The 18,458-nt window shown below is 29.7% G+C and overlaps 1 protein-coding gene across 4 annotated transcripts in view; it reads right to left on the reverse strand.

Moving 5' to 3' along the window:
- The window catches only part of LOC123275129 (myotubularin-related protein DDB_G0290005), a 65,710-nt gene that overhangs the window by 35,848 nt on the left and 11,404 nt on the right, over positions 1–18,458 (reverse strand). For 2 of the 4 annotated variants that reach the window (XM_044743053.1, XM_044743051.1), the window contains exon 2: positions 6,274–6,305. The exons of the other annotated variants lie outside the window; for them this stretch is intronic. The gene's annotated coding sequence lies outside the window, so the exon portion shown is untranslated. The remainder of the gene's footprint in view (positions 1–6,273; positions 6,306–18,458) is intronic. 4 annotated transcript variants of the gene reach the window in all.

Consider the following 18,458-nt stretch of genomic DNA (forward strand, 5'->3'; position numbering starts at 1 on the left):
AGAACTGAACAATCATTTGATTCGCATCAACCCATCAATTTCACACTACTTTATATCTACAACTATGCATATAAATAAATAAATAAAATATATTTAGAATAAACTTTCTTTATTCTCTCTCAATACCACGAACTGGAAAATTTAAAAAGTACATTGTTGCTATCATTCACGGCAATATAAATAGTCTAATGCATGCTGATCGATAAAGATAACTGCACTAACCGAAATCGTGATTTTATAATAATAATAATAATAATAATAATAATAATAATAATAATTACAGTGGTAATAATAATGGTGATATATGATATTATTAAATAAAAATATTCATTAACATTAATAGTAAAAGACTTTCTTAAATTACTTTCTTTGGTAGCAGATAATTGATGCTGAAAGATTATTAGATATGTACTGGACTTTTATGTGCACGAATATTTTTATTTTCATCAAATAATCTTTAAATCTAATTTAATAATTATCTTTTAATTCAATCTTATAACCATTTAACTTCAATATTAATCTTACAATATTTTTTATTGCCAATAAATATCGATTAACAAATTATTGTGACGTCTGTAATTTAACGCGGTATTTTTTTTTAATTTGTTTTTCAGTCAATTAGTTATGGTTGGAAGGATAATGATACAATGACAATGGAATAAGATGTGTGTCAAATAGATAATTTATTTGAATGAATAGAAAGATAAAAGAGGAAGGAGCTAATGTGTTTCTTTATAGAAATTTTGATCTTTTTTATAGCGTTTAAATCAATTCACTTTATCGTTGATTGAAAAAATTTTTCATACCAAGTTTTCGTTATCATTATTATTAATACTGTTAAATTTTTCAAGAAGTTAAATAATTAGTATCTCCCTCTCGGTTCCAACCTACTTGTCATGAATAAATAAAGAAATGTGTTCAAAAAGTTTTGATTAAAAAAAAACTGTCTGAGGAATATTTTTTTATATGTGACGTAAAGTAAGTAGAATGAAACAATAAAAGAAATATAATGAAACGTGAAATAACATAATAAATTAAGCCGCGAATGATTCACATTTATTATTGAACCCAGGTATTAATTTTCTTTGATAAAAAAATACTGCAATGATGTATGAAATAACAATTTAAGAAGCGATAATAATAATAACAATGGTAATAGAAAGAAATAATATAATAAATTAGTTAATTTGTGATGCTATCAAGCGAAGCAGATGTACGTATAGTAGTGTTGAATTCTTTTCATTCATCTCGCGATACCTAACCCGGCAGTATATTATATTGTTGCGAGCTGCGATGATCCAACTAAGGCACAAATCATAACCATAATAATACAAAAGTAAAACTTGAATAATAATAATAATAGAAGATAGTATAGCAAAGAGTGCGATAAGTTGAACGCCCTCATAATGATTCTACTCCGCTTACGAATGATTGAATCGAGTCAGTAGAGGAGCTGCCGGCACGGTTAAGCCTTGTACTCTTACGATAACCTAGCTCTCTGTAGTCTACAGATACTTAGGCATCATCTTTTAACCGGATTAGGAAGCCCGGACTTGGCTCTTACCTTGGAGGAGGAGACCTGCACCGCGGAGAGAGTTATTCAACTCAATCCAAGCCCGTACCGAGTGAGGTAATATAAAGGTAAACTGATAGAAGTTAACTCAATGGACTAGACATATTGCGTGATATGACACACGAGATACGAGATAGGAGATACTAAGAGACTTAAGACCTGAAAACTCCATCTGTTTTATTCTTCTCTACTCTTATATTTAATTCCCCATGTCTTATACGTATTATATAAGCCAAAAGTTGCATATAAATACGTTTAGGACGGATAAGAAAACATAGAACGTGTTACAGTCATCATGAGTGGCAGTATCTGAGGAATAGTAAAGGAATCACGTTTTAAACCCTGTGACAGGCTCGACTCTGCCTCTTTACTCAGCTCAGAGCTTATTTTCTTTTTACTATTACTACTTTACTATTTTTCAATCCATTCTCTACCTCTGGGTCTCTTTCCCAGACATGTCACTAGATCCCCTGCTCGCGAACTTCTCAACATTTATCCTATGACTCAATCTTCTACTGCATTTAAAATTTATTATTTATAAATAAATAACTTACTACATTTTTTATTATAATAAAATAATAATTAATAAATTTTAGAAAAAAGTCTGACATTAAAGCTGGCCTGGCAAATTTTTAATTTTTTGACCGACTTTACTATTAAACTAATAATGTTAGCAATCTCACAACTGTTTTTGTTTCATTACAAGCTCATTAAAAATTAAATTTTATTCAGTTTAATTCTTGATGCATCTAACTGTTAATCTAAAAGCAATTAAATATTAATGAATTTCATAAAAGTCTAGTCGAAAGAGTCTTAGAAGAAAAATATGGGTAATGTTGAGTCCAGTTATAATCGATATAAACGATGAGCACAATAATTACAAGATCCAAGTTGCATGAAATGTGTTAATTCCGTAATATGAAACGAGCTTACGGTAAACTATCCCCGCGGGTCCATTTTTACTCATAACTTTCCACGCGAGATACGAGATGCAGAATATGTAGAGTTTCATCTACACGCGATTCATCCAACTAATGTAAACTAGAGATAATACATAAATATGAATAATAAATTTATAAAAATAACATAAATCTTGGATTGGGTGTTTGGGTATTATTAAATAAATAATAGTTAATAGTCGTTAAAGAGCCTAAAGCTATAACTCAGGTTCGCTACTACACGCTAATCAACATGTATGTATTTAACATGACGATACGGTGTGTATATGCGTACTTTGTCTGCACGTATTTCCTGTTGGTGACACGACCTCTCATTTAGTTTTATTCACGTGGCACGTGCGAGAGTTAAGACCCAACACAACACTACTAACACCGGACTGGGTACACTTATATTCTGCTAACATTAATTTATATTTATACTTATATTTATATATAAGAAACTTCTAGTTGTATTGCCTTGCAACGAAGCGATCAAGGCAAAGGCAAAGCTACTAAGAAATATATGCAACGAGACAGCAACAGCATTGAGTCGTAAGCATGCATGATTATTCTTTGTTGACATCCTAGTTAACTTTCTATACATATTGCTTTTGATACTCGCCATTAACATAACTGAATATTTGACCTGAATTATTATTATTATTATTATTATTATTGTTTTTATTATTGTCAGAATAAAATTTAAAATTGATAAAATATAAAGAAATATTTGTTAAATTCAATAGACAGAAAAAATTGATGGGAAATATGTGACATTGAATGTATGATATTGAACAAAAAATAATTACAATTCGTTCAAAGTAACCTCGCCTGTCATCCGGTTCCATTTCCCCGGTTCTAAATTTAACATTTGTGTACTTTCGTCTACAGATATTACTGTACGCACGTATTATATTTATATAAATATAAATTTACAAAAGATACTACATACAGATGTGAATAAATGTACGAATGTCTGACGTCAAAGAAATATCATGCGAGGCTTTATTCCATCTGTAGTGGCTACATTAATAAAATGTATTTATGTAATGCGAGCAATGCGAACAGTAGCACGCGGTTATAATGAGTTGAAGGCGGAGGTGGAGGAGGAGAAGGAGTATATCAGAACAAATAAGATGTAAAACTAAAAGGGAGCACGAGAATTTGCCCAAGCGTAGCCAGGTTACATCCGTTTCCGCAGGATGTGCATTCGTTCCAACCTCCCCTTGACCAGAAGTTGATCCGGTTCCGCTAGCTTTTCAGCAGAACACCAATTTGTATCGATATATTTATACGAATTCAATGTTAAATGACATTTTTTGTGGATTCGGATAGAATAGTTTTCATTTTAAGATAATAATTGTTGGAAGATTTAACAAATTTTGTGGAGTAAAAAAACAAGTTATTGTTGATTTATTGGAGGCGATAAAAAAAATTTATAAATATACTGCTTGCGTCAAAGATAATCTAATATATAACCTTGAAGATATGACACACAAAATAAATTCTTACACAACAGACCGTTAGATCAATGTCAATATCAATAAGATCGATGGCCGAATAATAAAAAAATAAAATAAAATAAAAATAACAATATATAATATAATAACAGTACATTTAGCAAAATATTTACACATACACACACAATATTGTGAAGTAACAACGACCAGCTTAGATTGATTACCCAATTTGAACTACAAAGCAATAACAGCAGACATTTGCTCAGAAACATTAGTCTGAAATACTGTACGCGCTCTAACAATGCCCGGAACGTGACCCCAAAATTCTAGCGTATGACTTAACCCGAGTTTAGCAGAGAACGACGATCACACATACCACATGTGTATAATAAGAGTTAGAGCTAGAGTTTTACTTTTTACTTTTTGTCTGAACGATTTATTCGTGATGACCCGCATAGTCGGGTTAATTTAGTACTATAAAATGTTTTTGCCTCATCTACTGGATGTACAATAGCTGTATAAGTAATTTAAAAGCAGTAAGTCGGAAGAATAATAACAGCCGGTCGTCGGTAGCTAGTAGCTGGTAGCTGGTAGTCAGCAGTTGGCTGTCGACAGTCGGCTCACTTGATATCAATAACGTTGATGAAAATAGTAAATTAAATTACTATTAAATATCCGGTAAATGTAATGTCTGTTTAATTGCGTAGGAGGTTTTAAACTCGTTCTCGATCTGGATAGTTAGTCGAGTTGAGAATTGTTACAGCCAAGTAACAACGACGGTCTAGTTTAAGTTATACTTGTGTTAATTAATTCTTATAAAGTCTAATACTATATAGAAGTAGACTACACTCATTTGCCGTGTCGACAAATATGTGACACAACATACACCTGTACTCCTTGCTTAAGCCGTTCTAACGCTACTGCAAACTCAAACTTCACTACTTTGCTACACTAATAAACTCGAATAACGAATTCCAAAGTGGGTGACCAGTTTACTCCAATTGTAATTCCCAATTGTTAATTATTAAATTTATTTGCTTTGAGTTTTTCAGTGCAAAATAATTCATTGTTTATTTTAATGTAAATGGAACTATTGATTTAAATTGAAATTACTGCTCTTGTTTATTATTTTGAATTATTATAAAAATATTGAGGACTTGGACAGAAAAATTAAATAGATGTTGAATTTATAAAAGTTGCAACATTTTGTTAATTATTTCCAACTGTTTCAGGTTATCTACATAAAAAATAGAATACTTCTAAAATACTTTCAAAATAAAAGAAAAATTGAATAATTACAATGTTTATATTAAAAATTAACATCTTTGTAAAATATGATTCAATACTTGATAAAAAAAAAATTAACTTGATTAAATTCTTAAATAAAGTAAAAATTTACTCAACCTACAAGAAATTTCTTAGTTCAAGAATTATCTCTTAAATCAAGTTAATTTTTTTTATTAGTTCGCATACAAAATCTAAGCAAATATTTCACCTATCATAAATAAATTTTTATCCAAATCCCTAAAATTTTAATAGAAAAATTTAGCAATTTTTTTTCTGCTTTGTTGACATAAAAATTTTCATTTGAATGATGATGATAATCCTAATGAGATTAAATGATTTAAATAAAGAATAAAAATGATATGCCGAGGGATACTTTTGAAAGAAGTAAGATTGAACGCGAAAGTTCCATAGGCATTATAGTAAATGGCGATGGAAAATATAAATCGCATTGACTTTATTAGGCGGTCCAGGTGCAACTACTCGAGGTAGTTGCTGGAAACAGCTTTTGCCTGGTATATACTTGTACCTAAGAGACAACTGAGAGACTCTGTTGGGTGCGTGCTATGCAAACGAGAGACATAGACTTGGTGAGCCTTGTGGAGGTCATCTTGTTGCAAAACTCGTTCCCGCGGCTATTTGCCTTTGGCAACATGCTGCAGACGCCAAATGAGAAAATCGTCGGGGCTCCTTTTATTCATTCAGCTAATATATACATACGTACATATAGATATACATATGTGTACAAATGAACGCATTCCATTTTGGTTAAAATTTTTTTTACTGATTTCTGTTTTTGCGAATTCATTTGCAATGCCGTTGTAAGTATTTATGGACCGCTAAATAAAGATTAACATTTTTAAAATAGTTTGCTTATAATAGTCATTGGTTGACATTTATATGATATTTAATTGACTTTAAATTATTTACTGTTAATTTACTTGATTTTTAAAGTCATATTTTATTCATAGGAAATTAGCGGACATCTGATAACTATATTCAACGAAAGTATTTTTACCTTAAACACAGCTTTATAAAAAAACAGCTTACCTGTAACAAAAAAAATAAACAATCGTTAAATTTCAAATTATAAAAAAATTTTTATAAATTTTTTTTATTTTTTATCTAAATACTCATTATTTGGATAATTAAATAACAGATGTATAATTTATACAAAAAAAAATAAAGTAATTCAAAAGAAAAATTCTTAAACTAAGATCATTTTAAAAAGTTTCATTGTTTTGAATCAAAACAAACAAATTCTTGAATCAAAAAAAATTTTTCAGATCGAGATTTGTAATTAAATCAAGACAATAAGGCTCTTCAAAATGATTTTCTTCGTTCAAGAATTTTTTTATTAAATCAAGTTTATTTTTCGAGCGAAATCGGGCGTGGTGGCGGCTCCTAATACGAGTTGACTAAACATATCTCGATGTAGATGGACAAAGGGTGTGGGCCGAAAATTGACACGTTTTTATACACCCACCAGAGAGAAGACGAGCCTTAAGGCAAGTCCTTTGCTGCCATAATATCCCGATCCTTGTGCCGCTTACTCGATTTATAGTGCAAGTAAATCGTCGCGTAGGTGTTTGACTAATAATCGTGTATTAAAGTATTAAAAAAAATGATGAACAAAATAAAACGTATGGCATGGTGTAGCATAGAAGTGATTTTTATGGTATGGATTTATGCCGATATAATAATATCACATCATATGTATAAATATCCCCATGCATATATAAATGGACTTATGATCCTTTGAGGATTTAACGAACGTCGATAGCTCACGCGATCACGTTTCAAGCGTGCCGCATAACACTTCCTACTAGATATATATCCCACTACTAACAACCAACTACATCTTTCGTATCTTCTTCCGCCATGTCGACTCCATTAATCCCGGGTATATAACTTTTAAGTAAGTATGCGAGTATATGTATGTATCTCTTCGTGACAGGTAGCGATATACGCATTTAAGTCGTCACGCGCGTCTGCCGATGGCCTTTTCCGCTAAATGACGAGTAGAGCAAATGCATCAGCTACAACAAATGTGCAGCATAATGCATGATGCATAATGTCGGTGTTGGTTTGTTAGTATACAACAATTGTATGGGGTACAGAGTGTAACTAAACGTAACAGATCGAAAATAAACGAGACGAGCAATGAGATAAAACATTGTTGAAAAATCAACCAGACAGAGACAGACACGGACACAACACACTCACACATTTATTATTACGGGACAATGAACGGGATAGGTGCCAAAGATGGTATCGAAAACACTCTAACTCTTTGAGAATTGATTTTTAATTCTTGGAATCTATTTAAGAGGCTTTTATAGATTGAGGTGAAACGTCTGTACTCTGTACTAATTAGCTCTATTAATCATACATTTTTTTCGAGTCCAATGAACTATTCTCGTTGATATAAAAGTGTTTGAGAATTTTTTAACTACATACAATTATTTTCTTTTTGTATACTTGTTAATTTAATTATCCGTCAATTTTATTTGTACCTAATTAATGGCTTGACGTTTAATCTTTAATATTTATAATTAATTAACTTCTTACGCTTTATTATTATATATTTTGATGTGATATAGTAATATTATTTTTTATGGATGAATTTCAATCAATTAAATTCATTTTTGAGGTTTTTAGGATATCTATAAAAATTTTAGAAAAGAAAGATGTTCTTAATTTGATGGTTTAAGATACAAACTTTCTGCAATAAAACGATAAATTTTTATACGTTATTTTAGTACGCATTACTTGTAAATAATTTATCAGTCTTGAAATTAATTTAATAATTTAACAAAAAAAAATTTTAAATGTGTGTAAAAAATATTAATATTAGATTAATAAAGGTTTAGTATAATTTTGAGTCTCTTCAGTATTTCCTGTATATTTTCCACACAAAAAATGATAACTTTATCAAATCTAATAGAAGTTAAATAAAAAAGATAATCTTGTTGAATGTAAGGATACTAATGTGTGTTTAGAGTAGTACGAAACCGAAGAAGGTATCGTTTGGGATAATAATAATAATCCTGGGTTGTGAGGATATATAATAAACCCAAACCGTTATTTTTGAGGATGTGTATAAAAGATGATCAGAGAGTTAAGTGTACGTATGTATTATATTATGTTATACAGTAAATATATAAATATGAATATATATGGCACATATTGGTAAGTATACTGTGTGTATGTACAGCATCTTTTATGAAGCGACTAATGCCCGGAGTATTGCACTTAAGTTTCTTAACATCAGTTCGGTAATTGAATGTAATTTAATAGCTCGAATCGAGCATAATGTACGTTATTGAATTTGTATGAAAAGATGTCGAAACAATTTACAAGGCACTGAAAGACTTAAATACTTAATACATAATGTTAAAAACACATCGCTCCACCTTTCCCTTTCGGCTATTTAACCCCTTCATGAGCTTCAGCGAGTCTGAGGTGACCTCTTTTGAGCCTCACTTATGTACTTTTATTAAGCGTATTTTCGGCATTACATCGAGACCAAAGACCGCCGTTTTGTGTGATGTGTCCTCGAAAGTACATTATTCACGCAAACCTGTGTGTGATCCGATGCCCTTTCCCCCTTTCTCTTTTTTTCCGCCCAACTTGATATCTTTTTTATTGTAATTTGCTTTCTGTTTTTTCTTTTTTATTTTCGTTTTTTTTATTACGAGCATTTCACATGACGGCTCTTCCTTCAAGACCTCTTTTATTCTATGTAAGTCAGTGTGTCGAACTGGTACTCACTTTAGTGTTATTTCATCATCTTCATCATCATCATCGTCTTACCTTCCAGGGAGTATAGTAATGATAAGAAAAAAAAGACACTTGTAATGTAAATTAAGACCACCAGCGTATCAATAAAAAATTTTATGTACATACATGTTCAATGTTTAAGCAATAAATATATCATTTATTTTTTTCTCAGCAATTTATTGCAATATTAAACGTTTTTCCGGTTTATATGGTTGCTAGTCTTCATTCTGGTGCAGCAGTTTATTTACATGCTCAAAAAATTAAATTATCGAGTTTACATCATTAATCAATTTATGTTTCTTCAGAGTTTTCAAAAGTTCTTTAAGATACTTTTTGCTGTACGTTTTATTGCTCTATACTTGAAAATAATATCAATATTGATGAATCAAGTCCATGACTTTCGGTGATTTAACTTCGTCCAAATTCTCAAGATTTCACTGAAATTTCGGTGAATAAATTTGTTCCTCAGCTTGTTATTTCTGTTGTCCCCTTCTTAAACTTAAACTGAGCCCTCGAATAATTGCGATCAATGCAGACACAATTTTCATAAATTCTTGAGTTACCTTTTGGGTCTGACCTTGCATAAATAATATATCTCAAACTTTCTACTGAATTGATGGTTAATCTGACCCTCAGAATAAAATAATTTCACTTAGTTAAGATATCCTGAGAAAAATTTTAAGAATCGTTGAAAGAATTTTAAATTTCTTTGGTGAATACTTGAATTTTATGGTTTCAAAGGTCAAAATTGGGCTTCTATTTTTAAGACTCATAATTTTTATAATTATTCCAAAAGTCAGAGTTTACTTTGTCGGAAAGATAATTATAAAGTAGTCCATTGGTATCTTTTTAAGATTTAAGAAAAAATATTCTTATCCATTGAAGAACGTTTGGAACTTTGAGTTCATTAAATAAAAATTATAGCGTTAAAAGTAGACTTAAAATCAACACAAGCATCGAAATTTACAACGTAATTGCTTTAAAGAATTTAACAGCGACTGCACGCTTATTGAGCAGATAATTAAGAGCGAATACATAATAATAAGAAAAAAAAAAGGGAAAGAAAAAAACATTAAAATTACTGTATGTACAATGAATACAAGTTCCTGGTTAAATAAAATAGGCGACTAAAAAAAGTTACTAAGAAAAATACAAGAAACAAAATAATTCTCGTAGTCAGTGACTCACTTTTAAAAACCAAGTGAAATCGTTTATTCCACTTTTTGTATTTTTATTTATTCATATTATATCCCAGTGTTTTTGAATAAAGTAAAAACATTTAAATTCTAAGATTCACTGTCCGTTTAGTTGTTCAAAAAAATTCAAACAAAAAAGTACACGACACGGAAGTCGATGATTTAATATAAGAGTTATTTATATTTAAGTATTATTTGTAAAAAACGTTTAAATAAAAATAGTTTGATAGAAAGAATAATGCGTTGCTGAGGAAAACTATCGATCACGTTAAGTGTCGATAACGTGGTTGCGCATAGCAGACGATATCCAGGAATTCAAATACCTGAGACGCATACATTAGCATCGTTACTTCTTATCAATGTCTACAATCTCTTACTGGTTTAAGATCAAGCAGCCTTTGATGCAGAACCGATGACCTGATAGTTAAAATTCTTCTCTATTTTATTTAACCTCGCATTGCACATTTTTTTTTTCATGTTCTTCAGATAAAAGTCCTACCAAATTCCTGTTATTTGAAGATAAACGTTTTTGGACTTTTGATAAATAAAAAAATAATTAAATTCATGGAAAAAATATTTCTTGCTAAACAAAAAAATAAAAAAATTACAGTTTCTAGAAAAAATTTGACAAACTCTGTAAAAAGTTTTCCGTAAAATTGTAAAAATCAATACTTAAAATTGTATTTTATATAAATTTTATTTTAAACTTCAAAATTTTTACAATTTTAAAATGTACTTCTTACAGAATTTTCACAAATTCTATTTTGAAACTAAAATTTTTTCATTTTTTTTGCTAGAGATACAGCTCTTAATATTTTTATTATAAACTATAATAAACCACATGTTCTTTTTTCCGTGTGCAATCAGCCTGATTTTTCCGGGTGTAAAAATAAGTAACAATTTCAAACAGTCAGTAAAATTAATTACCTTACAAAAAAATCACTAACTATGAGGAAATTATTACACCTTACTTATTACTCATAAGCATAAGTAAATAATGTTAAAAAAGTAACATGAACATGAAATTATGATTGAGAATAAATATTGCTTGAGAAGTGCAATCTGAGTTATCACTTCCTTAATCAATGGAATTATCTACTTATAATACCAAGTAAATAAATAAAATATTTGAGGTGTACGAATAACGAATAACTCGAGCTCACTTGCGCGCGATATACAATAAAAGTTGAATGTAAGTATAAATCAGTTGTAATGCAATGCGGCAAGCTTTAAATCGGAAGGAGGAGGAAGTCACCTGGCGATGTAGCAGGCCGGAAATATTAGTGCTCAAGAGTCTGGAAAGTTCTATATATGTATAATATTTCATCTAACAACTAAACCTCGGGTAAAATGGATTAATATAGTAACATTAACTGTTTCTCGCGTCTTATACTACTTAAATAAAATTTTTTAGCAACAAAGAGTATCAAAATGTACAGATAATAGCTTTAGTAAACAACAGTGGTGTATTTGAAGACTTAGGTGTCAAAAAATCCTTCAGAAGTCAAACATTGAAAAAATTTATCGGCTCTAAGTTAGACAATTTATTGCTTTGTATATATTTTTTGAGTTGTAAGCACAAATAAAGTTTAAAACCATACGGCGTTTGTTTGTTTTACCGTCGTTAGAACAAGAATTTGTTAACTTGTTGATTTAGCGTCGAAAAGTTTAAATTTATGTCTATGCTAACTATCAAATACAAAGAAGTGTTTGTAAAATTTCATTTGGAAGTCTCGAAGTAAAAAACTACTTCGAGAAACAGAATTAAAAATCAAATAGAAGATAAACAAAAAGTTGATTTGCAAACAAACCGTTACGTAGGAAGAGGTGCCATAAAGATATATGAGCACGCGTCCAATAACCAAACACTTAACTTGTATTTATATTTTTCTTGTTAACGGATTTTTTATTACATTATACTGATTCCTTAATTAGACACTAGTACTACACCAGTGATTATGGCTAAATGAATAAACACGAATGTACCGAGCTAAATTGGGTTGGTAACTACGATAGAATATTTGATAATCATCGCATTTTATGGTATAAAATAATAAAAATAGTAATAATCATTTAATCTTATATAGTGAGGAGTTTAATGAAATCTTTAATTAATTAATATTTTTTTTTAGTTTGTAGACGCTCTATTTTTTTAATAGTACGGTAAATTAAACGCAATGCATTACTTATAGAGATAATTCAGGTGTTCATTCATCTTACTGAATTGAGTGAGGATTGGAGTTGGTAAAAAACGAAATAATTAATAATTAATGTTACAGAAAAAAAATCTCTTTACATTGATAAAAAAAAATTTACCGTATTGTTTCTGTTTCTTATATCAAATATTGTACTTTCTCTGTACTATTATACTATTGTTGACGTTCGAGCATACTCTATATGGATTTTATTATATATTTATGACGAAATTGTTTGAAATAATTGCGCAATAAAATAACTGGAAGAAAAATTGGAAACGTCACAAACAATCGTGAAAATAATAAACACGGAAATAACAAAATAAAAAAAAATCCTGTAAAACAGCCGCCTACAAGTTTAGTGTTATAGAGGAGACTGGAGTAGAGGAGTAATGTTGCTGCAATGTAGTACAATGACGCAGCTTTTATTATTGTAAATTATTATACTATGCTATATTTTATTATTTGTTATCAAGGATTCCTTTATTGCCGTCGATCAGTCTATTGAGTCACGGAGTAAACCGGTCGATGGTCGGCGTCCGATGTCGGACAGGAGGTCACGTAATCAGGAAGTATATAAATCGTAAATATTAATAAAATCAATTTTTAAAAAATTGCGTGGGTGTGTACTACATAAATCTCGACAATTGTTTTGACTCTTACAAGATTATATTACAACAATAATACATTTCGTTCACTAAACCAATATTCAAGGAACAAAATTTAATTAGAGCAGATCGAAAACAAAAAAATGACCTCTAAGAAGTAAAATGTAAGTGAAGGTTAATATTAAACAAATCTGAAACTTCTATCCAAGAGTAGAGATCACTGAAGCATAAAAAATATTTTTAAATTTACCACAACTTAAGCATTTTTTCATTATCTATCTCGGCTGTCAATAGTTGCCGCACAAAAAGCTTTAAATTTAAATGCATGACTCACTTCAAGACTATCTTGACGCGTAACATAAAGTTAAGCTCTAACTAACATAAACTGGTCTATAAGTTTTATCTCTAAGTGATGATAAGTGCACAAAATTGCTCAGGTATTTGTATGACACGTGAAAGCAAAAGTTCCGTACAGTGTATCTGTTCAAAACACTTACAGACTTACATTAGTTAGTATAGGAATAATACCATGCGTATAAATGGATATAGATATAAGTGCAAATGTATGTGTATGTCTTCATGTACACGAGCAGGTAATTACTGTCTTCAAAAGAGGAAAAGAACGGCAAGTTGACGGAGCTATCCACAACTTTTTGCTCACTGGAGGCTAATGACTCTAAGGAGCCACCGAGAATGAGAAAATGAGTCAACGTGACATCAGTTAAGTTGGCTCTTGTTGATGTCCTTCGCAATATAAATTTTTCTGAGAAATCTTTCCAAGTTGTTGAGGTGATACAACCAGTGTATTAGATCCTGAGTACAGACTGCAGACTTGAAACTGAGGACTGTTATTACGATGGAGATATATAATGATGATGAAGAGCGCCAGTAAATTTCATGTCCTTTGACGAGATATTGATGATTATATCTTCCAGTAACTACTGTGGTAAAAAATTAGAATTTTAATTCACTTGGTACTCTCGAGTTTCAGCCAAGTTTTTTTAGTTGGGTTCTTTGTTTAAAAAATAAATAAAATACATTTCTTCTCGGTAGAAATTTACAATCGATTTGAGGAAGCAAAACTATGAGGTAGCTCTTTGGTTTTAAAGATAATTGAATTATTTTATTTCATTAAGTAGCAAGCTTAAAGCCACGTTTGTGTATCACGTGTACCGGCTTATGCAGACGAAGCCACGCAAAAATGGAGAGCAAACAATACATTCAATAGTCATATGGTTTATAAATAGCCAAAGTCAACGATGATTGTAACTGTGTCATCGATTTTAAGTATGTAAGAAAGACTCGAAGAAAAGTCTAGCTCAAAAGAAAGTCGAGGCCAAACCGCAAGCGCCAGAATGTAATTTAACATTTTATTTAAAATTATTATTGTATACATAAACTTGTTTCATCAAAGGCATGATTGAGTCCCAGGTTCCAGAAAAGCTGTCAGAGTCAGAGTCAAAGCCGTGAATTCTTCGTTACTTTTATTAAACGTAAAAATAATAAAACCATCAGGAGGAAACGGCAATGAAAGTTTGTCATCTTGACGACACTTGCGGTTGCTTTTTCATAATAACCACAGAAAAATTTTTAATTTATTTTTGTAAAGCTTTATGAAAGTGTTAAATTCGTTGAGGTTTTTTTTTCTTTAAATAAAAATTTCAAACGCAGCAAAAATTTATCGAAGATTTCTAACTTAACTTTTTAGTTAAATTTAATTTCTCACTTAAAATTAAATGGAAATTATTTTTGATTGCAGGATGTTGATAAAAACTGCTTATGCCAAAGTGACGCACAGTAACTTCTGGTTTATGGTTTGAGATAAGTAAGGTTATAAAGATAATTGAAATTTAGTAGAAAGGAATAGAATAGGAAGGAAAAGTGTACAGACATTTACTTGTACTTGTTATACTTTGGTAGCCATAAATTGGTTAAGTTTAAAATTGAATTTTACCGGCAGGTAAACAGCTAACGCACATACCTGATACATTAATGTAGTGTGAGTGTATATGTGTTTATGTTAACGGATATAAATATAAATATACTCTTATATAGCAAAGTGTAGCTAGTAACCCATCAAGTTTCTCCGGTGAAATGCAAACTATTGTTATCCTCATGCATACATGCGCTCGGAAAGTAATATAACGGTGAAACCCCAGACTGTCATCTACTCGCCGATAAACATATTTTGCATATCATGTAGCCTGTACTGAATGAAAGCTAATGTTAAATTAAAGTCACATCGGTTTTGTGGACGGAAAACGGCTGATGGAAATGAGATAGAGAATGATAATGACTAATGACAAATTGCAAGTGACAGATGACAGATGACTAAATTATCACGATTGCAATTACTAACGTTAACTGACTATTTTATGTTGTATTATATCAAATGTGTGTCTTTGTTATTTTATCTCGAAAATATTAATCCCAGAGAACCGTTTTCTAATCTCAAATCATCTGGAACGTCAACTAATGTTGAACTAAAAATTATTAATTAATATTTAGTCTATTAATTTAATTAAATGAATTATTATTTTGTTTTTTTTTTTTTTTTAATATTTAGTAAAAGCAAAATTATTCTACACAATAATTCATAATTAATAGTACGGAATTTAATTAAAGCCGACGTTTATTTCTACGTGCCAATGATATTTATATGTTTTCAGCTTTAGAATTTCGAAATTCTAGATACGGAGTTCGGTGTTATATATATTAATTTATCAAGTAAATAATGCACAAGTTGGTAGAATCTTAATAAGATCTTACTAGGAAATAATTTATTAGATATAACTGCGAGTAATCTTCGTCAGAAACATATATATGATTCATTTGTGATAGAGAAATTAAATTTCAAACAAATATTACATTTAAAATATCTGAACAGCCAAGATTTAATCTATAAGTTTAATTTATAATGTAAAAATGAAATTTGTTCAAGATATAGAGTCAACCAACTGAGCTAACAATGATAAAAAAAAAAAACTTCCGGTAAAGCTATGATCTCACTTGTGTTATAAATATAATTCATTTTTTTTTTTTTTAACAATTGAATCCTTTGATTTCAAAGCACTTTAAATTTTTAAAATATATATTTATCATCTTCCAATGGAATAATATTATGGACATCACTTCTTTACCATAAATAAATAAATTATGTATGTACTCGAAAAATAAACTTAAGTTTACTCTTAAATAAATATTTACTTGTTGCTATCTAAGTAAACAATTTGTAAATAAATTTTATTCGATCCAAGTGTTGGTACAGAAACAAAGAAATGAATCTGAATCGTTTTAGTTTGGACTATAAACCGACACTTGCCGAGACGAATTACGTCTGGCCAAGTGCTACGGACAAAGGATAATCTTTATCTATATATATGTATATTCTTTCTTAACTCTCTTTGAAGGATAATCTCCTCGGTAGCCGTTACTAAAGCGTTGGTACGTGTAGACCGCGTTGCCCTTTATTACCAAGTATTCTCGCATCCTTGCCGATATTTTATCCACAGTAAAAATAATAATAATGAGTACTTAGTATTAAGTACCTTTGAAATCTATAAATAAGGATGACGCATAAAATAATAAGGTAACGATAAAAAATATAAGATATAATGATACAAGAAATACGAGTTTCAATGTCATGGATATGTGCATGCTCTCTGGAAAACAATGGAGACTCACCTACGCATAATTCACTTACTTTACTTATATTATGTTGCATAGATACTTATTTTATGTTCAATGACATTTCACGCCTAACTTTAATGGACTAGTTGCCGTCGAGTTTAATTGAGATACGCTTAATTGTCCATTATTATCGTTATTTACAAATACTACGGTAGTTTGTTGGTGTTATTGCCAGGAAAAAATGGCAACTTTTACATAAATGGATTGTGAAACTAATTATGTAATTTTTTAGTTTTTATTTTATATATTTAGGTCACTAGTTTAGCGGTAAAAAATTTTATCATTTCATAAAAATATATTCACATACGAGTAAATTAAATCTTTAATTACATACTGCAACAAAAATAATTCATTCATCCGTAAATTTGAACTTCAGATGAGTTCAAGTCCAAATTAGAATTTTTTTAATTGAAATATATTCTATGAAAAAATTTTTATTCAGTGAAAAAATGAAAAAAGAGGGTCATTCTTTTTAGAAGTAAAATATAATTTTTCAGAAATATTTCTTGGTACTTTCTCACCGTTCAAGATGACTTCACATGCCTTTTACAGAGAGAATCATAATTGCAATAAATAAATTTGATGATTATCTGAAAAGTATGTAATTAAAATAATGGCAAGGGATATCGCATTTTGTGCTAAGAGTATTAACGCGAAGCATAAAGGAATTTTTTTTTATAATCAAGCTATTAACGAGAAACAACAAGTATCTACTATGTGCAATATATACGTTATAAATATATGCAATTTTAACATGAGGTCTTTTTAACATTACTTAGAACAGATGGAGAAAGGATAAAGGCGGGAAATTATCGGTCATTCATCGATGCTGGAATATTATTATATGCGTTTTAATGCGAATAACACACGTTTCTCAGCAATAACAACGTAACTCGCTTTCTAACGCCTCGCACAATGCACGTACCGTCTAACCATCGTCATTCCTTGATTTAGATACGTGTCATATTTATTAATTATGAGTACGTTGTAAAAAAAGTTACTGTTTATCATTGTAAATTATAAATAATAAAAATAAAGAAACTTTTTTATTTATGCTTGGAAATAATTGTCATCAAAATTAAAACTGAAACTATAACTAATACAAGTAAATTTTTCTTTAAAGAACATATTTTAAGGAAGTTAAAAAATAAAAACGTGAACAATGAATTTCAATAATTCAAAAGTCTTTGAATTTTCTATTAAAAGTATTGTGTATAATTTAAATTAATTTTCAACCTTGACAATAAGATTTTTTTATCTTTTTCTGTTGAATAATATATTTATTTAATTTACATTTAAAATATATAATTATATTTTGTTCAAATATAACATACTTATAGTGATAAAAAATGTATACAGTTTTGTACTTAGAAGGCTGAATTTTTTGTAACGCATGAGATACGCGTATTTAATTAAAATAAATTAGAAAATGCATCCGATATACATATATATCATATATATGCATACACATAAGCACCGTGAATGGTTGTTCATGATGAAATAATAATTATTAAAAACTGTACAGCATAATCATATTACTAAATATTACGAATTGCGATGAAAAAAAATTCCCGATGTTATCTATCGTTGAAAATAATTTTCAATTTTTATTTCTCAATTTCTCGAGAGTAATAATTAACTTGTTTCCGCTGGAATTTCTTTATTTCTTAACACGTGCTCGACCTGCCGCGACCAATAATGCGCATTGATCATTAAAACTAATTAACAAGA

Source organism: Cotesia glomerata, linkage group LG1 (genome assembly GCF_020080835.1).
Source record: "Cotesia glomerata isolate CgM1 linkage group LG1, MPM_Cglom_v2.3, whole genome shotgun sequence".
NCBI lineage: Eukaryota > Metazoa > Arthropoda > Insecta > Hymenoptera > Braconidae > Cotesia > Cotesia glomerata.